The sequence below is a fragment of the Triticum dicoccoides genome, chromosome 4A, assembly GCF_002162155.2.
Source record: "Triticum dicoccoides isolate Atlit2015 ecotype Zavitan chromosome 4A, WEW_v2.0, whole genome shotgun sequence".
NCBI classification, from domain to species: Eukaryota; Viridiplantae; Streptophyta; class Magnoliopsida; order Poales; family Poaceae; genus Triticum; species Triticum dicoccoides.
Window position 1 is genome coordinate 491460346 of NC_041386.1, and position 23282 is coordinate 491483627.

Below are 23282 nucleotides of genomic sequence, written 5' to 3' on the forward strand. Positions count from 1 at the left end.
TAGGTCATATGTGGAAGTGGGAAAGTAGCTGAGGGCTTTGGAGCATATCACTAAGCACATGAAGCAAGAGGCTCATTAAGCAACACCTCATCCCTCCTTGATAGTATTGGCTTTTCCTAAAGACTCAATGTGATCTTGGATCACTAAAATGTAAAATGAGGAGTCTTGAGCTTGAAGCTTTAGCCAATCCTTTGTCCTTAGCATCTTGAAGGAGTTCCCACAACCTTTAGTCCATGCCACTCCATTGTTGAACTTATCTAAAACATGCTAGATCGAAATGTTAGTCCAACAAGAGATATGTTGTCATCAATTATCAAAACCACCTAGGGAGCACTTGTGCTTTCAACGAGTTCACCTCATCAACCATTTTTTGGTAATATGACACCACGCCTGCCCGGCCACTACTTGTGAATCGTTTTAGCCGGCCCGTCTCCCCACGTCCCAAGACATGGCTTTATTGGCGCGTCTTATCCAAGCGGAGATCGTGCCTCCCTTTTTTAAGGGATTCCTGTCAACCCGGACGTGGGTAACCCAACCGTCGCTGGGGTACAACTCCTTGGAAACAAGCATGTTTTTAGGCCCAAGAAGAGACGTTTCATAATTGCAGCCTTTATATAGGGGCACAGACCCGTCTTTTTCTTCTACGCTTGCCTCTTCCTCGACCCCTGCAACCCCGAGCTCCAACACCCGAGTTTCGGTCGCCACAAGCCCTAATCATGTCCGGATCCAGCCGTCAATGCCGGTGGGTAGCTTCTTCTGTCACCGAGGAAGATATCGCAAAGCTTCGGGCGGCGAGATACTTGACCGCAGAAATCCGTCACTGGCTTCCTGCCGAGGGGCAGGTTATTCCCACCCCCAGATCCGGTGAGAGGGTCGTGTTCGTGTCCCACTTCCTCTGTGGGTTAGGGTTTGCACTTAACCCCTTCGTCCGAGGGCTCATGTTCTACTACGGGCTAGATTTTCACGATCTGGCCCCGGACTCTATTCTTCTTATCTCGGTGTTTATTGTCACGTGCGAAGCCTTCCTCCGAACTACTCCGCACTTCGGCTTGTGGCTCAAGACCTTCGATGTGAAGCCGCAATTAGTGGTAGAGGGGGAGCAAGCCGAGTGCGGCGGCCCTGCAGTGAGCAAGCTTGCTAGCGCCGTTTGGCTGAAAGGATCCTTAGCCAAATCTTCTAATATGTGGCAGCAGGGGTGGTTCTATATCACCGAGCCCCGCAGCTCCAAGTGGGCAACTGCGCGCGCCTTCTGATCTAGCCCCCCAATTCATCTTGCATCATGGAGTAACAAGGGGCTGGATTGGGGATCAACGAATGATGTGCGAACTCTGCAAAGTCGCATCCGAAGCCTCATTGAGAGGGACATCGACATAGCCAATATCGTTCAAGTAATGCTAGTTCGTCGAACCCTGCCAAGTCAGCGACGGCCACTCCTCCTATGGGAGTTTAATCCAGAAGGGCTGCGGACTCTTCAGCACTTCTTCGGCACAACGCACGAAGGAACGTGGAAGTTATTCTTCGGGAAACAAAGGCAATGGCCGGATACCAGCGAAGATGTCGGCCTAGACTGTAACCGTCCAGATACCCCGGCAAGTACCCGTTTACCGAATACCCTATAATAAGATACCCAGTGGCAATATACCAACAGTATCATCCTTTTTCAGGGCTAGATAAAGAAGGTGGAACTGATTAGGTGTCTGGCTCCCCTCCCCGAAGACTCAGCAACTCCCGTGTTAACAAGGATACTGGCCTCGACGCCATACTAGGCTCCACCAGGGGAGGGCAAGAAGACCCAAGATGACCTTGGTTCCAGGGGTAAGTCAGACACTAAGTCTGGATAAATCGACCTCTCCTCGCCCGAAGACGGAGGCGGAAAAGGACCCAATATCCCTTCTCCAAACAGGAGGAAAAGTGCCACCTCCAAAATTGGGAGGGGCGGTCTCCCAAGAAGGGCAAGATGCCACCGTCGAGTGGCCTAGGTTTGGAAAGTGACGCCGTTAAATAGGTCCAACAAGGGGACAAGCCCTCGGCCAAACCGTAAGAGAATCTAGAGCACTTTGATAAGTCCCGCTCCGTTGCTGTTACCGATGATATACGTAACGCATTCATGTATTTCTATAGGTCGGCATAGACTTTTTCTGGGCGATCCTCTTCTTTGGGGAGTCTCCTCCCAGAGATGATGGAGAGCGAGACCCCTCCTTCAACATCCTCGCCCAACAAGGCGGATGACTCTGAAGTGTCATCACGGAGGGTCCCTTTTGACCAGCAAGTTACGCAGGGGACAAAAGAGGCAGTACCCGAAGGTGGAGCTTCGACCATCCGGGATTCCGGGGTTGATGATAACAAAGGCCCCGGACTCACTGGTTCGCAACCGACAGTGATTCTGGAGGCGGGTGAACAGATTCCTTCAAAGGATGATTGTGCTCCTAGAGCAGCTTCTGGAAACCTGGAGACTCCGGATATATTGCGAGACATGTTGAGGAAAGCATCTGTCTCGGGGGAATAGCATACCTTGATGGGTACAGTGATTGAGAAGATTTCGTCCGCGAAGAGCAGATTAAATGAAGCCTTTATGAGCCTACTGAAGGGCTTCGAGGTTTGTGACATAATGTTTTCGGCTATGGTTCATTTGCAAAGATGTGCCTGTGTATAGGTAGTAGCCCCTGATACTTGGGTTGGCTTCCACTGGGAAGCGAAACGGAGGGTCGAAAAGGATCATTCGAGGACTAACCGGATCAACTTGGAACACATGTTGCTTCCCCCTTGGCCGCTTCCCGGACTATGGAAATTGCCGATTTGTAGCGTAAGCTTGATGTGGTAGGGGATGATCTTGCTTTAATTAATATGCGTCTGGACAAGTCGCAAGGTATGTATTCGGGACAATCCTCATACATTTTTGTGGTATAAGCATGATGCTGAGGTTTGGCTGCAGATGGTGCTGCCGCCATTGAAGTTCTTCGAGCGGAGCTGGCCCGGGCCAAGGAGCAGGCCTGGCATAGCAATGCTACTGCCGAAAAGGCATCGGCTGAATTAAAAGCCAAACAAGCTGCACGGCGCCAAGATGAGGGGAAGATATCCACAATGACGCTCGAACTGGAGAATGCTACCGGCCGCTGCGAATTTCTGGAGGAGAGTAAAGCCTTAACGGCTGATCTGGACAAGGCCTTACAAGAGGCAAGGGAAGCGCGGTTGGAATGCAGAGCAGCCCGTGAGGAGGTTCGATAGGCGAGGGAGATTGCAGCTGGAAATCCCTTTCTGCTGCAAACTAAGTTCGGTGATCCAAACTATGCCCAGCTTAACCAAGTATGGAGTTCTCCGGATGAGTTCTTGGACTTGCCGAAGAGTTCTGCCGATGCGGCGCAATATTACCAAGCACGAGATGGATACGCAAAGGAGAATATTTTTTGGTCGTAGTTTGGCGCATCAAAGCGCCCTTTGTTGCTCAATGAACAAATGTCCCAATGGGCCGAAGTTCATAGGATATCCGGCGCTGCCATGAAGGACGTCATAATCCGGTTGTGGCCAACCGATCCTGTTCCGAATAGCTATTTCGGTTTGGTGCAAAGGCTTGTTGACGCGGTGTCGTGTATCGACGTTGTGAAGCGGTCAACGTGCATTGAGGGTGCACAAATGGCTTTTTCCTGAGTCAAGACGTTCTGGGGGAAGATGAAGGCCATCGATGTTGCGACGAAGGGTCCACCCGAAGGCAAGGACCGTCCGGAACTGGAGCATTATTTTGAAGACGTCCTAGAGGCCACCCGCTTTATAGAGGGTCAGTGCTCAAAAGACATAATGTTCGAGTGAGGTATATGAAAATTGTAAAAGACAATTTTATAGTTAATCTATTTATGTTTTGCTTGAAAGCTTGAATTCCTCCTGTGTGGCCATTTTCATATAATCTGAAAGTTTTCCAGTCGTCGGCTTCAGCCCCCTCGTAGGAAGTACGGGGGTATTCGGAAAAGCATTTAATCACTCTTTATTCAACGTCTTGGTACATGAAGGAGGTGATAATGCGGCGAACCAGGCAATCAGACTATAAGGCGTTAACACTTTCACTTAGCCATAGGAGTTATATTTGTGGGGCTACGACATAGCCCCCAGTATGTATGTGGCGTATGGTGCCTTACATATTTCATCTGAAAAAGATCCCTCGTGTGACACGGAGAATCGCTAAAGATTCCAATAAGTCGTCAAGTGGTTGACCAGCTCATGCCGCATCATGACAGTCAGTTTTCGGCTTTCTCTACTGAGGTCCTTGTCCGGTTTAGACCAGGGCACAATCGCAGTAGTTCTCCCTTTACTACCCTAGCCGAGAGAGCGGAACGTAGGGTAGCAAACACAGGAGCCGGGCAACCCAACTATTGACCCAAGACAATGATTCGGAGCTGATGCATATAAGGCCAAACTTGCGACGCCAAAGTATGCTATAGAGTTGTTCATACTTTTACTGGCAACTCATTTGTTCCCACACCGAGCTGGCAGGTTATGCCAAGGTATTTCTATGAAATAACCGTAGGAGCCATATTTGTCGGGAAAACAATACGGATGATTAGTTCGGATATTGTTTACTGGTAACTAAGCAATATACCAATGATTACTTATGATATATATATAAGCCATCCGCCTGGCTATTTGACATGCTCGGGGTTGGAGGCAGAGGAATAGGCATAGTACAGGCTCAAGAAATAGGGAGTGCGGTCTACAAAAAGTTATTTTGGACCTCCTATCGCACGTCTACGCCGCCAGTCCTCGGTGAGGGGAATCCTTGATGGAAGTAGCCCCTTGGGTGACTGTACAGATCCGGACTACGATAGAGCCAGTTTCAGATCTTTATCCTGATCATCACCTGTTTGTGAAGGATAGCGAAGGAAGAGAATAAAAAATAAGTAATAAAAGAAAGTTACTGGAGTGCTTGCAGGCTTGTCCGTATTGTGCTTCCGCCAATGCCCATGGTATCTTGAGTGTGTGATGATATATGTGCGGTACAAATTTTGTAGGTGTGTGGAGTGGGCGGCGGAAGCCGAGTTTCTATTTCCGTTCTAGGAGTAGATGATCCTCGGGTGGAGATTGCTTCTGACCCTCGATGTTTCGTTGGTGAACCTTTCTGTCATCCCTGTCGCTTGGCGGCCTCCTCCCCCTGTGTTCGGCGTTGAGCTTGTCGGCCTGTTTGAAGACCCAGTAGTTTCTGTTGGTATGATTAGCTGGTTTATCAGGGTGGCCATGAATCTGGCATGGTCGGCCCAATATCCTGTCCAAGTTGGATGGTTCGTCTCGATTCGCCTTGAATGGCTTCTTCTGCTGACCGGGCTTGGGGTTGCTGAATCCGGTGTTGACCGCCGTGTCGCCTGATGTCACACCCACAATGTGGCTATATCTCCCATGTGTCGGGGCACGACTTAGAGGCATAGCGGCACGGTAGGTTTGTCGCAAGAGGGGTAATCTTCACACAATCCCATGTACTGAATAAGAAAGGGATAAAGATTTGGCTTACAATCGCCACTTCACACAAATACAAGTTAAACATACATCATCCAGAATACAATCAAGGTCCGACTACGGAACCAAAATAAAAGAAGAAAACCCCAAATGCTAGATCCCCGATCGTCCCAACTGGGCTCCACTACTGATCAACCGGAAAAGACACAACACAACGATCAAGATCTTCATCGAGCTCCCACTTGAGCTCAGTTGCGTCACCTACACTGGTATCATCGGCACCTGGAACTGTTGGGAAGTATCTGTGAGTCACGAGGACTCAGCAATCTCACACCCGCGAGATCAAGACTATTTAAGCTTATGGGTAGGATAGGGTAATGAGGTGGAGCTGTAGCAAGCACTAAGCAAAAGGCTAACATACGCAAATAAGAGCGAGAGGAGAAGTAATGCAATGGTCGTGAAGCTAGAAGTGATCCTGAAACTACTTACGCACAACCATAACACAAGAACCGTGTTCACTTCTCGGACTCCACCGGAAAGAGACCATCATGGCTACACATGCGGTTGATTCATTTTAATTAAGTTAAGTGTCAAGTTCTCTACAACCGGATATTAACAAATTCCCATCTGCCACATAACCGCGGGCACGGCTCTCGAAAGTTTATACCTTGCAGGGGTGTCCCAACTTAGCCCATCACAAGCTCTCACGGTCAAAGAAGGATATTCCTTCTCCCAGGAAGACCCGGTCAGTCTCAGAATCTCGGTTACAAGACATTTCGACAATGGTAAAAGAAGACCAGCAAAGCCGCCCGATGCACCGACAAATCCCGATAGGAGTCGCACGTATCTCGTTCTCAGGGCACACCGGATGGGCAAGACGTCGGGTTGGCATAAACCCTGGTTGCCCAGGGGGCGCCAGAGATCGCCCAGTTTGGTGTTGGGGAACGTAGTAATTTCAAAAAAATCCTACGCGATGATGCATAGCAATGAGAGGGGAGAGTGTGTCCACGTACCCTCGTAGATTGAAAGCGGAAGCATTAGCACAACGCGGTTGATGTAGTCGTACGTCTTCACGATCCGACCGATCAGGTACCGAACACACGGCACCTCCGAGTTCTCCACACGTTCAACTCGATGACGTCCCTCGAACTCTGATCCAGCCGAGCTTTGAGGGAGAGTTCCATCAGCACGACGGCATGGTGACGATGTTGATGTTCTACCGTCGCAAGGCTTCGCCTAAGCACTGCTACAATATTATCGAGGTGGACTATGGTGGAGAGGGGCACCGCACACGGCTAAAAGATCCAAGAGATCAATTGTTGTGTCTATGGGGTGCCCCTCTCCTCCGTATATAAAGGGGGGAGGAGAGGGAGAGGGTCGGCCCCTATGGCGCGCCCTGGAGGAGTCCTACTCCCACCGGGAGTAGGATTCCTCCCCTTTCCAAGTAGTAGGAGTAGGAGACAAGGAAGGGGAAGAGGGAAGAGAAGGAAGGAGGGGGCACCGACCCTCCCCCTAGTCCAATTCGGACTAGTCATTGGGGGCGTGCGGCCTGCCTCTCTCTCTCTCTCCTAAAGCCCAATAAGGCCCATATACTTCTTCCCTTGTATTCATGTAACTCCCCGGTACTCCAAAAAATACCCGAACCACTCGGAACCTTTTCGATGTCCGAATATAGTCGTCCAATATATCGATCTTTATGTCTCAACCATTTCGAGACTCCTCGTCATGTCCCTGATCTCATCCGGGACTCTGTACTACCTTCGGTACATCAAAACACATAAACTCATAATATAACCGTCATCGAACTTTAAGCGTGCGGACCCTACGGGTTCGAGAACTATGTAGACATGACCGAGACACGTCTCCGATCAATAACCAATAGCGTAACTTGGATGCTCATATTGGCTCCTACATATTCTATGAAGATCTTTATCGGTCAAACCGCATAACAACATACGTTGTTCCTTTTGTCATCGGTATGTTACTTGCCCGAGATTCGATCATCGGTATCTCAATACCTATTTCAGTCTCGTTACCGGCAAGTCTCTTTACTCGTTCCGTAACACATCAGCCTGCAACTAACTCATTAGTTGCAATGCTTGCAAGGCTTAAGTGATGTGTATATTACCGAGTGGGCCCAAAGATACCTCTCTGGCAATCGGAGTGACAAATCCTAATCTCGAAATACGCCAACCCAACAAGTACCTTCGGAGACACCTATAGAGCACCTTTATAATCACCCAGTTACGTTGTGACGTTTGGTAGCACACAAAGTGTTCCTCCGGTAAACGGGAGTTGCATAATCTCATAGTCATAGGAACATGTATAAGTCATGAAGAAAGCAATAGCAACAAACTAAACGATCAAGTGCTAAGCTAACGGAATGGGTCAAGTCAATCATATCATTCTCCTAATGATGTGATCCTGTTTATCAAATGACAACTCATGTCTATGGTTAGGAAACATAACCATCTTTGATCAACGAGCTAGTCAAGTAGAGGCATACTAGTGACATTCTGTTTGTCTATGTTTTCACACATGTATTATGTTTCCGGTTAGTACAATTCTATTATGAATAATAAACATTTATCATGAAATAAGGAAATACATAATAACTTTATTATTGCCTCTAGGGCATATTTCCTTCAGTCTCCCACTTGCACTAGAGTCAATAATCTAGTTCACATCGCCATGTGATTTAACACCAATAGTTCACATCACCATGTGATTAACAACCATAGTTCACATCATCATGTGACCAACACCCAAAGGGTTTACTAGAGTCAACAATCTAGTTCACGTCGCTATGTGATTAACACCCAAAGAGTACTAAGGTGTGATCATGTTTTGCTTGTGAGAGAAGTTTAGTCCACAGGTCTGTCACATTCAGATCCGTATGTATTTTGCAAATTTCTATGTCAACAATGCTCTGCACGGAGCTACTCTAGCTAATTGATCCCACTTTAAAAATGTATCCAGATTGAGACTTAGAGTCATCTGGATCAGTGTCAAAATTTGCATCGACGTAACCCTTTACGACGAACCTTTTGTCACCTCCATAATCGAGAAACATATCCTTATTCCACTAAGGATAATTTTGACCGATGTCGAGTGCTCTACTCCTAGATCACTATTGTGCTCCCTTGCTAAACTCAGTGTAGGGTATACAATAGATCTGGTACACAGCATGGCATACTTTATAGAAACTATGGCTGAGGCATAGGGAATGACTTTCATTCTCTTTCTATTTTCTGCCGTGGTCGGGCTTTGAGTCTTACTCAATTTCACACCTTGTAACACATGTAAGAACTCTTTCTTTGACTGTTCCATTTTGAACTCCTTCAAAATCTTGTCAAGGTATGTACTCATTGAAAAAACTTATCAAGCATCTTGATCTATCTCTATAGATCTTGATGCTCAATATGTAAGTAGCTTCACCGAGGTCTTTATTTGAAAAACTCCTTTCAAACGCTCCTTTATGCTTTCCAGAAAATTCTACATTATTTCTGATCAACAATATGTCATTCACATATATTTATCAGAAATGTTGTAGTGCTCCCACTCACTTTCTTGTAAATACAGGCTTCACCACAAGTTTGTATAAAACTATATGCTTTGATCAACTCATCAAAGTGTATATTCCAACTCTGAGATGCTTGCACCAGTCCATCGATGGATCGCTGGAGCTTGCACATTTTTGTTAGCACCTTTAGGATCGACAAAACCTTCTAGTTGCATCATATACAACTCTTATTTAAGAAATCCATTAAGGAATGTAGTTTTGACATCCATTTGCCAGATTTCATAAAATGTGGCAATTTGCTAATATGGTTCGGACAGACTTAAGCATCACTACGAGTGAGAAAATCTAATCGTAGTCAACACCTTGAACTTTGTCAAAACCTTTTTCGACAAGTCTAGCTTTGTAGATAGTAACACTACTATCAGCATACGTCTTCCTCTTCAAGATCCATTTATTTTCTATGGCTTGCCGATCATCGGGCAAGTCAACCAAAGTCCACACTTTGTTCTCATACATGGATCCCATCTCAGATTTCATGGCCTCAAGCCATTTGGCGGAATCTGGGCTCATCATCGCTTCCTCATAGTTCGTAGGTTCATCATGGTCAATTAACATGACCTCCAGAATAGGATTACCGTACCACTCTGGTGCGGATCTCACTCTGGTTGACCTACGAGGTTCGATAGTAACTTGGTCTGAAGTTACATGATCATCATCATTAGCTTCCTCACTAATTGGTGTAGGAGTCACAGAAACATATTTCTGTGATGAACTACTTTCCAATAAGGGAGCAGGTACAGCTACCTCATCAAGTTCTAGTTTCCTCCCACTCACTTCTTTCGAGAGAAACTCCTTCTCTAGAAAGGATCCATTCTCAGCAACAAACATCTTGCCTTTGGATCTGTGATAGAAGGTGTACCCAACAGTTACTTTTGGGTATCCTATGAAGACGCATTTCTCCGACTTGGATTTGAGCTTATCAAGATGAAACTTTTTCACATAAGCATTGTAACCCCAAACTTTAAGAAACGACAGCTTAGGTTTCTTGCTAAACCACAGTTCATACGGTGTCGTCTCAACGGATTTAGATGGTGCCCTTTTTAATGTGAATGCAGCTGTCTCGAATGCATAACCCCAAAACAATAGCGGTAAATCAGTAAGAGACATCATAGATTGTACAATATCTAATAAAGTACGATTATGATGTTCGGACACACCATTACGCTGTGGTGTTCCAGGTGGCGTGAGTTGCGAAACTATTTCACATTGTTTCAAATGAAGACCAAACTCGTAACTCAAATATTCTCCTCCACGATCAGATCGTAGAAACTTTATTTTCTTGTTACGATGATATTCCACTTCACTCTAAAATTATATGAACTTTTCAAATGTTTCAGACTTATGTTTCATCATGTAGATATACACATATCTGCTCAAATCATCTGTGAAGGTGAGAAAATAATGATACCCGCCATGAGTCTCAACACTCATTGGACCGCATACATTGGTATGTATTATTTCCAATAAGTCAGTGGCTCGCTCCATTATTTCGGAGAACGGAGTCTTAGTCATCTTGCCCATGAGGCATGGTTCGCAAGCATCAAAATGATTCATAATCAAGTGATTCCAAAAGCCCATCAGCATGGAGTTTCTTCATGCGCTTTACACCAATATGACCTAAATGGTAGTGCTACAAATAAGTTGCACTATCATTATTAACTTTGCATCTTTTCGCTTCATTATTATGAATATGTGTATCACTACGATCGAGATCCAATGAACCATTTTCATTGGGTGTATGACCATAGAAGGTTTTATTCATGTAAACAGAACAACAATTATTCTCTAACTTAAATGAATAACTGTATTGCAATAAACATGATCAAATCATATTCATGCTCAACGCAAACACCAAATAACATTTATTTAGGTTTAACACTAATCCCGAAAGTATAGGGAGTGTGCGATGATGATCATATCGATCTTGGAACCACTTCCAACACACATTGTCACTTCACCCTTAACTAGTCTCTGTTCATTCTGCAACTTCCGTTTCGAGTTACTACTCTTAGCAACTGAACCAATATCAAATACCGAGGGGTTGCTATAAACACTAGTAAAGTACACATCAATAACATGTATATCAAATATAGCATTGTTCACTTTACCATCCTTCTTATCCACCAAATACTTGGGGCAGTTCCGCTTCCAGTGACCAGTCCCTTTGCAGTAGAAGCACTTAGTCTCAGGCTTAGGTCCAGACTTGGGCTTCTTCACTTGAGCAGCAACTTGCTTGCCATTCTTCTTGAAGTCCCCTTTCATTCCCTTTGCCCTTTACTTGAAACTGGTCGTCTTGATAATCATCAACACTTGATGCCCTTTCTTGATTTCTACCTTCATCGATTTCATCATCATGAAAAACTCGGGAATCGTTTTCGTCATCCCTTGCATACTATAGTTCATCACGAAGTTCTACTAACTTGGTGATGGTGACTAGAGAATTCTGTCAATCACTTTTTTATCTGGAAGATTAACTCCCACTTGATTCAAGTGATTGTAGTACCCAGACAATCTAAGCACATGCTCACTGCTTGAGCTATTCTCCTCCAACTTTTAGCTATAGAACTTGTTGGAGACTTCATATCTCTTAACTCGGGTATTTGCTTGAAATATTAACTTCAACTCCTGGAACATCTCATATGATCCATGACGTTCAAAACGTCTTTGAAGTCCCGATTCTAAGCTGTTAAGCATGGTGCAGTAAACTATCAAGTAGTCATCATATTGAGCTAGCCAAACGTTCATAACGTCTGCATCTGCTCCTGCAATAGGTCTGTCACCTAGCAGTGCATCAAGGACATAATACTTCTGTGCAGCAATGAGGATAATCCTCAGATCATGGAGCTAGTACGCATCTTTGCTACTAACATCTTTCAACTTATTTTTCTCTAGGAACATATCAAAAATAAAACAAGGGAGCTAAACGCGAGCTATTGATCTACAACATAGATATGCTAAATACTATCAGGTACTAAGTTGATGATAAATTTACGTACAATTAATCATATTACTTAAGAACTCCCACTTAGATAGACATCCCTCTAATCATCTAAACCATAACCGATCATCACGTGATCCAAATCAACTAAACCATAACCGATCATCACGTGAAATGGAGTAGTTTTCAATGGTGAACATCGCTATGTTGATCATATATACTATATGATTCACGCTCGACCTTTCGGTCTCAGTGTTCCGAGGCCATATCTGCATATGCTAGGCTCGTCAAGTTTAACCTGAGTATTCTGCGTGTGGAAAACTGGCTTGCACCCGTTGTAGATGGACGTAGAGCTTATCACACCCGATCATCACGTGGTGTCTGGGCACGACGAACTTTGGCAATGGTTCATACTCAGGGAAAACACTTTTATCTTGAAATTTAGTGAGAGATCATCTTATAATGCTACTGTCAATCAAAGCAAGATAAGATGCATAAAAGATAAACATCACATGCAATCAAAATATGTGACATGATATGGCCATCATCATCTTGCGCCTTTGATCTCTATCTCCAAAGTACTATCATGATCTATATCGTCACCGGCATGACACCATGATCTCCATCGTAGAATCGTTGTCGTCTCGCCAACTATTGCTTCTATGACTATCACTACCGCTTAGTGATAAAGTAAAGCAATTATAGGTCGATTGCATTGCATACAATAAAGCGACAACCATATGGCTCCTGCCAGTTGCCGATAACCCGGTTACAAAACATGATCATCTCATACAATAAAATATAGCATCATGTCTTGACAATATCACATCACAACATACCCTGTAACAACAAGTTAGACGTCCTCTACTTTGTTGTTGCAAGTTTTACGTGGCTGCTACGGGTTGAGCAAGAATCGTTCTTACCTACGCATCAAAACCACAACGATAGTTCGTCAAGTTAGTGTTGTTTTAACCTTCTCAAGGACCGGGCGTAGCCACACTCGGTTCAACTAAAGTTGGAGAAACTGACACCCGCCAGCCACCTGTGTGCAAAGCACGTTGGTAGAACCAGTCTCACGTAAGCATGTGCGTAATGTTGGTCCGGGCCGCTTCATCGAACAATACCGCCGAACCAAAGCATGACATGCTGGTAAGTAGTATGACTTGTATAGCCCACAACTCACTTGTGTTATACTCATGCATATAACATCTACGCATAAAACCTGGCTCGGATGCCACTGTTGGGGAACATAGTAATTTCAAAAAAAATATCCTACGCACACGCAAGATCATGGTGATGCATTGCAACAAGAGGGGAGAGTGTGTCCACGTACCCTCGTAGACCGAAAGCGGAAGCATTAGCACAACGTGGTGGATGTAGTCGTACGTCTTCATGATCTGACCGATCAAGTACCAAATGCACGGCACCTCCGAGTTCTGCACACGTTCAACTCGATGACGTCCCTCGAACTCCGATCCAGACGAGCTTTGAGGGAGAGTTCCGTCAGCACGACGGCGTGGAGACGACGTTGATGTTCTACCGTCGCAGGGCTTCGCCTAAGCACCGCTACGATATTATCGAGTTGGACTGTGGTGGAGAGGGGCACCGCACACAGCTAAAAGATCCAAGAGATCAATTGTTGTGTCTATGGGGTGCCCCTCCCCTCCGTATATAAAGGGAGGAGGAGAGGGAGAGGGCCGGCCCCTATGGCGCGCCCTGGAGGAGTCCTACTCCCACACCGGGAGTAGGATTCCTCCCCTTTCCAAGTAGTAGGAGTAGGAGACAAGGAAGGGGAAGAGGGAATAGAAGGAAGGAGGGGGCGCCGCTCCTCCCCCTAGTCCAATTCGGACTAGTCATTTGGGGGTGTGTGGCCTGCCTCTCTCTCCCCTAAAGCCCAATAAGGCCCATATACTTCTTCTCCCGTATTCCCGTAACTCCCCGGTACTCCAAAAAATAACCGAACCACTCGGAACCTTTCCGATGTCTCAATATAGTCGTCCAATATATCGATCTTTACGTCTCGACCATTTTGAGACTCCTCGTCATGTCCCTGATCTCATCTGGGACTCCGAACTACCTTTGGTACATCAAAACGCATAAACTCATAATATAACCGTCATCGAACTTTAAGCGTGCAGACCCTATGGGTTCGAGAACTATGTAGACATGACCGAGACACATCTCCGGTCAATAACCAATAGCGGAACCTGGATGCTCATATTGGCTCCTACATATTCTATGAAGATCTTTATCGGTCAAACCGCATAACAACATACGTTATTCCTTTTGTCATCGGTATGTTACTTGCCCGAGATTCGATCGTCGGTATCTCAATACCTAGTTCAATCTTGTTACCGGCAAGTCTCTTTACTCATTCCGTAACACATCATCACGCAACTAACTCATTAGTTGCAATGCTTGCAAGGCTTAAGTGATGTGTATTACCGAGTGGGCCTAGAGATACCTCTCTGACAATCGGAGTGACAAATCCTAATCTCGAAATATGCCAACCCAACAAGTACTTTCGGAGACACCTATAAAGCACCTTTATAATCACCCAGTTACGTTGTGATGTTTGGTAGCACACAAAGTGTTCCTCCGGTAAACGGGAGTTGCATAATCTCATAGTCATAGGAACATGTATAAGTCATGAAGAAAGCAATAGCAACAAACTAAACGATCAAGTGCTAAGCTAACAGAATGGGTCAAGTCAATCATATCATTCTCCTAATGATGTGATCCCGTTTATCAAATGACAACTCATGTCTATGGTTAGGAAACATAACCATCTTTGATCAACGAGCTAGTCAAGTAGAGGCATACTAGTGACACTCTGCTTGTCTATGTATTCACACATGTATTATGTTTCCGTTTAATACAATTCTAGCATGAATAATAAACATTTATCATGAAATAAGGAAATAAATAATAACTTTATTATTGCCTCTAGGGCATATTTCCTTCATTTGGACCAACACTCAGAGGAGCACTGGCCCGGGGGTTTAAAATAAAGATGACCCTTGAGTCTGCAGAACCCAAGGGAAAAAGGCTTAGGTGGCAAATGTTAAAACCAAGGTTGGGCCTTGCTGGAGGAGGTGAACTGTCAAGGGGTTCCCATAACACCCAACCGCGTAAGGAACGCAAAATCAAGGAACATAACACCGATATGACAGAAACTAGGGCAGCAAGATTGGAACAAAACACCAGGCATAAGGCCGAGCCTTCCACCCTTTATCAAGTATATAGGTGCATTAAAGTAAATAAGATATAGTAATGATATCCCAACAATATCCATGTTCCAACATGGAACAAGCTTCATCTTCACCTGCAACTAGCAACGCTATAAGAGGGGCTAAGCAAAAGCGGTAACATAGTCAAACACCGGTTTGCTAGGAAAGGTGGGTCAGAGGCTTGACATGGCAATATGGGAGGCATGATATAGCAAGTGATAGGTAGCGCGGGATAGCAATAGAGCAAACAACTAGCAAGCAAAGATAGAAGTGATTTCGAGGGTATGGTCATCTTGCCTGAAATCCCGCAAGGAAGAAGAACGAGTCCAAGAAGTAGATGAACAGACGTAGTCGAACGGATCCTCACAACTCCGGAACGAAACCAAAGCTAACGAGAGAAGCAACCCGAAAAGAAGCAAGCAACATAGTAAACAACCATCACATAAACATGGCATGATGCACAACCAAGTATGATGCATGTCCGGTTTAAATATGCATGGCATGGCAAAGTGCAACAAACAAAACTACACATTAAGTGGAGCTCAATATGCAACGAGCTCCATTTTGACGGAACACCACATCAATTATTTAGTTCACTCCCGGTTAGGTACTCAACAATATTAAATGTTGGATAACATGGCAAGAGGTGAAGCATGAGTAAAATACACAGTTAGGCATTTTAAATGAGGCCGGAAACATCGAACAACAATTTCGGTAAATCCTCATGTGCATTAGCAATTTAATGCAACAACAATTTAAACATTCTAAATGTTGTTAACATGATGCGGATGATATATGCAAGTTTTAAGATTTTTTTTATGAAAATGTTGATAAGAGCATTATGAAGCATTTGTCACCGTGGTGGAAAGAAAGGGTGCCACGGCGACGATAACGAAAACGGTGCCACGGCAACGTTCCGGTTCCGGTAACTCGATTGAGATGCGAGTGGAAAAGAACAAGTGTGCGGAACATGCAAGAGTGACGAGGAGTGATCCCGGTTACCGGGTTCCCACGAGACGATGGCATGGCAACGGGGAACATGCAAGAAACACGTCAGGCATGGTGCAAACGCGAGCATTTCATACATCACATGCATTCATCCACGGGCGTCATTCCAGCAGTTATACCTTCCAAGGGTGCATTCTCGGAGCGGTTCGGATTCGTAGAGGAAATAGTCGTTCTCGCGACGGTAGTAGAAGTAGTGGTAGACGCTCGTTTTCGGAGAGGTACTTGACGAATCCAAGGTTTCCGGGGGCGACGGTAGTACAACTTGGCGAATCCGAGTTCTTCAGAGGTCGTCATCGAACTTGGTTAAATACACGATGTGGGTGTTCACTCGACGGCCTTCGGCAGCGGTAGTTGTACACAGGTCTTCGGCCACGGTAGTAGTTGTACAACATTTTCGTAGATGTTCGGGGTCATCGTGGAGGTGCTTGGCGCAACATAGGTCTCCGGGGTCGTCGGGTACACGTTCACGAAGTAGTCGTACACGTCGACGGTAGTTGTACACACAACGTTGGGGTACTTGTCGGTCTGGTCTTGATGGAGTAGATGTACATGTTGTTGGGGTACTTGTCGCATCACCGGGCATATTCGCACATGTTCGAAGGGCAACTTGGCATATCCATGTACTTGGCGTTCCGGTGCGGTACTTGGCGAATCCAACACGTAGGGGTACACTTGTTGAAGCGAAACTTGACGAAATCCATATGGAGGTAGCCGTCCATGGTCATGCTCATGTTTGGGGACGTTGCGACAACAACAGCAGCCGAAAGTGCTCGCGGATGGGAGGTGTCGGTGTCAAAACCAGCGGATCTCGGGTAGGGGGTCCCGAACTGTGCGTCTAGGCGGATGGTAACAGGAGACAAGGGACACGATGTTTTTACCCAGGTTCGGGCCCTCTCGATGGAGGTAAAACCCTACTCCTGCTTGATTAATATTGATGATATGGGTAGTACAAGAGTAGATCTACCACGAGATCAAGGAGGCTAAACCCTAGAAGCTAGCCTATGGTATGATTGTTGTATGATGAAGTTGTCCTACGGACTAGAACCCTCCGGTTTATATAGACACCGGATAGGCTTAGGGTTACACAGAGTCGGTTACAATGGTAGGAGATCTTGAATATCCGCATCGCCAAGCTTGCCTTCCACGCCAAGGAAAGTCCCATCCGGACACGGGACGAAGTCTTCAATCTTGTATCTTCATAGTCCTGGAATCCAGCTGAAGATATAGTCCGGCTACCCGAACACCCCCTAATCCAGGACTCCCTCAGTAGCCCCTGAACCAAGCTTCAATGACGACGAGTCCGGCGCGCAGATTGTCTTCGGCATTGCAAGGCGGGTTCCTCCTCCAAGTTCTTCAAGAAGATTTTAAACACCAAGGATAGTGTCCGGCTCTGCAAAATAAGTTTCCACATATTTCCATAGAGAGAATAATATCAACACAAATCTAATCTGCTGACGTATTCCGCAGCGTGACATCACACTACGGCCAAGTCCTTTACTCGAATCGTCTTTACTTTTCCACCTCAGCATGTTTAGCGAGGCGGTTTCCTTGGCACGTCTTGTCAAAGCATAGATCGTGTCCCCCCTTTTACGGGATTCTCATCAATACGGACGTGGGTAACCCAATCGTGCCTGTTAGCACGTTTCCTCGATTAAAGGCGAGTCCCAAACGGTTACAGGAGGGGCTCTTGGTATTCAACCTCTTATAAAGAGATCAAGGCCTTACTCCTTTTTCCAATCTCAAACGAGTTTGCCCGTTGCCTCGAGTTCCAATACCCTAGGCTCCAGGTTCCAGGCGCTTCGGACCTTCGACAATGTCCGGTTCCGACCTTCAAGGCCGATGGATGCCCTCCTCCGTCACGGAGGAGGACGTGCTAAAGTTGAGAGAGGCTAAGTTTTTGACCGCCGAAATTTCGCATAGGTTGCCTGCTCAGAGGCAGGCTATTCTTAGTCCCCAACCCGGTGAGAGCATAGTGTTCATGTCTCACTTCCTTCGGGGGTTAGGCTTCCCGATGGACCCCTTCGTGAGGGGGCTGCTGTTTTATTACGGGCTGGAATTTCATGACTTAGCTCCGGAGTCCATCCTCCACATTTCCTCATTCATCGTTGTGTGCGAAGCATTCCTCCGTGATACTCCTCACTTCGGATTATGGCTCAAGACTTTTGGAGTGGAGCCGAAGATGATCGAGGGACGGCACGCAGAGTGCGGAGGCGCTGTCATAAGTAAGAATGCTGATGCTCCTTGGCCCGAGGGCTCCTTTCAAGAGGAGCTCGGCTTGTGGCAATGAGAGTGGTTCTATATCACCGCTCCCAGGAGCGCCAAGTGGGTGGCGCCTCCTGCCTTTCGCTCGGGTTCCCCATCACGGCTAGCATCATGGGTCAACAAAGGATTAGATTGGGGGTTATCCAAAGACGTGCCCTTGTTGCAAGGCCGCATTAGGGATCTCTTAGAAAGAGACCTCAACCTGGTCAAGGTGACGCAGGTCATGCTGATTCGCTGGATACTGCCCGGCAAACGTCGCTCCCTTCGCCTGTGGGAGTTTAATCCAGAGGGACCGCGCGCTCTCCAGAATTTCATGGGCACAACGCCCGTGGAGATGTATAAACTGTTCTTCGGATCACAAATGATGTGTCCGGATTTGACCGAGGACGCAGGCCTAAGCTGCAATCGCCCAGATACCCAAGTAAGTAACCTTGTGCCCGGACCTACTATCCATATAAACGTCATAAACTTGCCCCTAAAAGAGCTGTCCTTTTAAACAAGAGTGGATAGCGAAGGCAAAGCTGATCAGGTGTCCGGCTCCCCTTCCCGAAACCAGGTTGGATCCCGTGCTTGTCAGGATGTTGAAGATAATGCCTTTGGAGGGAAGTAAGTGGAAGGACAAGGGAACTATGGCCTCCTCAAAGGGGGCTGCTCCGAAGGGAGGAACCGACAATTCCTCTCCTAAGGCAAAGAAGAGGGCCGCCTCTGACGACCCGGAGACCATGGCCTCGAAGCGGGGGAGAAAATCCTCGTTAGAGGGTCCGACGCCGGGGAGTTCTTCGGCCGAACTACGCCCTCAAAGGGATCAGCCCTCCAGCGAGCCGTAAGTAGAGAGAGGTTTTCCTTTTGAGGGATGAGAGAAATCCTTGATTTATATCTGAGAAGATTAACCAAAATTTTACCTTGTAGATCGGACCTCAGCCCTTCTCAGCAGAGCTCATCCTCGGGGGATCTTCTTCCGGAGATGATGGAGAGCGGGACGCCTCCCCCTGCCATACCACCTAGCGAGGCAGGCGACCCTGAGGTGTCGTCATGGAGTGTTTCTCTGAATCCGGCAGGGGCAGAAGATAGCTATGTGCCCCCCCAAGGTTCTCCGTCTCCGGCCTTCGAAAGAGGCCATAGGACAAGTTCGACACCGTCTGGTGCTCGGCCGGAGGAGCTAAATATTCTGCTGGGGCGAGCTTCTATCTGAGAGGAGCACCGTGCATTGATGGGCATGGTGATTGAAAGGATTTCATCCGTAGAAAGTGGATTGCATGAGGCCGTCAAAAGTTTACTGACGGGTTTTGAGGTACGTTAGATAATGTACACCTTTGTCAGTTGCGCATAAGTAAGATGCGCCCTGTGTAGATAGTAGCCCCTGAGACTCTGCGTGTTGTCAAGAAATGACGGCACACAGAGGATCATAATCCCAGGTCTAAGATGTCGCCTTTGAATGTAGGTGGCGAGGTGTCCGGAATCAAGCCGAACTGATGATTTGGCCGAACTAAAGCGGCAACTGGACGTGGCAGATGCCAACATCGCGCTTGTCAACAAGCGGGTTGATGAGGCTCAAGGTATGTAATTCCTCGAGCGGCATCAGGTAAGAGGAGCTTCATGCCAGTGTCTTACAATGTGTGTGCTTGACGCAGATGGTACGGCCGCCGTAGAGAATCTTAGGGCAGAACTTGCCCGAGCTAAGGAGCAAGCCAGAAAAAGCGATGCGGCTGCCGAGAAGGCCCTTGAAGAGCTGAGAGCCGAACAGGCTGCTCACTGTCGAAGCAAAGAAGGGATGGCCAAGACGGCCGAGAAGTTAAAGAGCGCTGCAGACCATTGCAAACTTCTTGAGAAAGAAGACCGGGCGAGACAGACGGACTTAGAGAAGGCCGTTGCCGATGCCAAGGACGCTCGCTCTGTGATGAGAGCTGCGAAGGAGGAGCTGCGTCAGGCCGAACAGATTGCGGCTGGAAAGCCCTTTATGCTGCGGAGGAAGTTCTGCGATCCGAAGTTTGCTCTGTTGTACCGGATGTGGAGTGTGGAGGACACCTATCTGGATTTGGCAGCAAGTGCTGCTGATGCGACCGAACACTTTCGAGATCTAAAAGATCGCGAAGTGGAAAAGCGTTTCTGGTCACAGTTCCACAATCCAGAGCATCCACTGGCAGTGGACGATCGCCTGGCTCAATGGGCCGAACTTAATAGATTGTCCGGACTCGCCATGAAGTACGTCATGGGTCATTTGTGGCCTGGGAGATCGAAGCCGAAGAGTTATTTCAGCTTGGTGCAGCAATTCCTTGACGCGGTGCCGCGTATCAATGCGATGAAGAGGTCAGCATGCATAGAGGGCGCACGGATGGCTCTTGCCCGTGTCAAGACATACTGGGCAGAGATGGAGACCACCGTTGTTGCGTCCCGAGATTTGGACAAAAGCCGAGTACCCTCCAATCACTATTTTTAGGAAGTCCTTGAAGGCTCTTGTGTAATAGAGACACAGTGCTCGAAGGATGCTATGTTATGATAGCATATGTAATTATGAAGCAATATTTTGATAAATTGTAGTGGCCTTTTATACTTGTGCCTTCAAGTATTGGGAACACCTCCTGTGCGGCCATTTTAAGATATATATATATATAATCTGAAAGATGGCAGTCGTTGGCTTCAGCCCCCACACACATAGTGCGGGAGTGCTCACAGAAGACGCATTTTCACACTTAACCCAATGTATTGGTCCTACAAAGGAGGTGATAGCGCAGCGGGCCAGGCAACCGGACTATAATGCTTTAACACTTTCACTTAGCCATAGGAGCTTGACAGTGGGACTATTTAGGTAGCCCCTTGGTGACGACTGCGCTCGCCCGAGTTCGGGGCGCGTATGTGCCTGGCCGGGAAACGGCCCTTCCTTAAAACGGAGGAATCCTATAGATTCCGATAGGTCATCGGGTGGCTGACCAGTCTCACGCTACATCATGACAGTCAGTTTTCGGCTTTCTCTACTGAGGCACTCGCCCGGCCTAGCCGGGGCACAATCGCAGTAGTTCTCCTGGTGCTACCTTAGCCGATAGAGCGGAACGTAAGGTAGCCGAACTCAGGAGCCGGGCAACCCAACATTTGACCAAAGACATGATTAAGAGCTGATGCATATAATGCCAAAACTCACGACGCCGAACACTCCCTAAGGTGTTCGGTCTTTATGAGTGCGTGCAAAACAACACTCTTTATTAAAAAGCCCCTAGTGTCCAGGTACGCGCAAAAATTCTGACGTGGCCACATGCCAAGACACTAGCCTCCTCCTTGGTTATATCAGAGAAAACCAGGGGATATGTAGCAACAAGAGACAGTAAAAAAAGGTTTACGCAGGGTCTTAATCGAAAAAGAATCCTTAAGACGGGTCCCTACTGCACGTCTGCGCCTGTGTCTCCGTTGTGTCGTATCCTGGACGGGCGCCGCACGACGTTCATCTGCGAAAGAGAGGAACTAAGCTGAAAATGGGTCGTGCCGAACAAAAGTTTAAAATAAGCAAAGTATAAAGTAAAATATATAGAACTGAGCTTTATTGTCCCTTATTGTATATGTACGTAGCCCCTAGTGCGGGGGTATATGGCCACTAAGCCTGCATCAATGATGATTTTGTACCGAACTCATTTATCTGCGTTCGTGGTCTTTAATGACCTATTCCGAAATTTTTGGCCGGTGAAGCCATTTTACTGTGGGGCTGTCAAAGCAGCCGCACAGTCCTCCGCTTGGGGGAGGGGCACATCAATGGTTCCCCTAAAAAGATATGATGCCTCGTGGACCGGGCATCTTAAGCGTTAGAGATGCATAATGCTGTATTGCGTTAAAGCGGGCGAAAGCTTCGCGTCCCAGTAGTGCTTGATAGCGACTGGAGAATGGGACGATGTTGAAGGTCAGCTTTTCGCGGCGGAAGTTATCGGTAGAACCGAATATAACTTCGAGCCGGAGAAAACCCATGCAATGGGTGTCCGGACCAGGCGTGACCCCTTGAAAGGAGGTTTTGCTGCGGCGGATTCTTGCTGGGTCTATCCCCATGTGGCGGATTGTGTCCTGATATATCAGGTTTAGTCCACTGCCGCCGTCCATAAGGACATTTGAAAACTGGAGTCCGCCAATTATTGGATCGAGTACCAAGGCAGTCCAGCCTGCGTTCCTGATACTTCTAGAATAATCCAGCTGATCGAAGATGATTGGTGTTGACAACCAATGGCGGGACCCCTTTGGGATAGGTCGTGTGGTGCGTACCTTTATGGGCGCCGCACGTTTTGTTGTGTGAAGTAAGTTTACTGTTTTTACTTCTTGTGGGAAGTTCTTTTGTTTCCTGGTGCTCTGCTTTTGGGGTCCGTCCTCGTCTTCGCTTGGTGTGTCGAGCCCCTTGTGTTCGGCGTTGAGTCTGCCGGATTGTTTGAAAACCCAACAATCTCTGTGGGTATGGTTAGCAGGCTTACCGGGAGTACTGTGTATTTGACATATCCTGTCCAGGATTTTGTTTAAGTTGGATGGATCATCGCTGTTATCCTGGAGGGGTGGCTTTGTCTGATTCTGTTGTGAGCTTTTGAATCCGGCGTTGACTGCCGTGCTCTTCGGACTTTTTTCCTTAGTCCGGCGATGGTCCTTGTTGCGTCGCGGTTTTCCATTTCCATCCCTAGTTTCGGATGTACTTGGGTCGCTGGGGCTGCATCTTGCCAACCAGTTGTCCTCTCTTGCACAAAAGCGGGTCATGAGGCTTATTAGTGCGGCCATTGTTCTTGGCTTTTCTTGGCCGAGGTGTCTGGCGAGCCATTCGTCTCGGACGTTATGCCTGAAAGCTGCTAAGGCTTCGGCGTCCGGACAG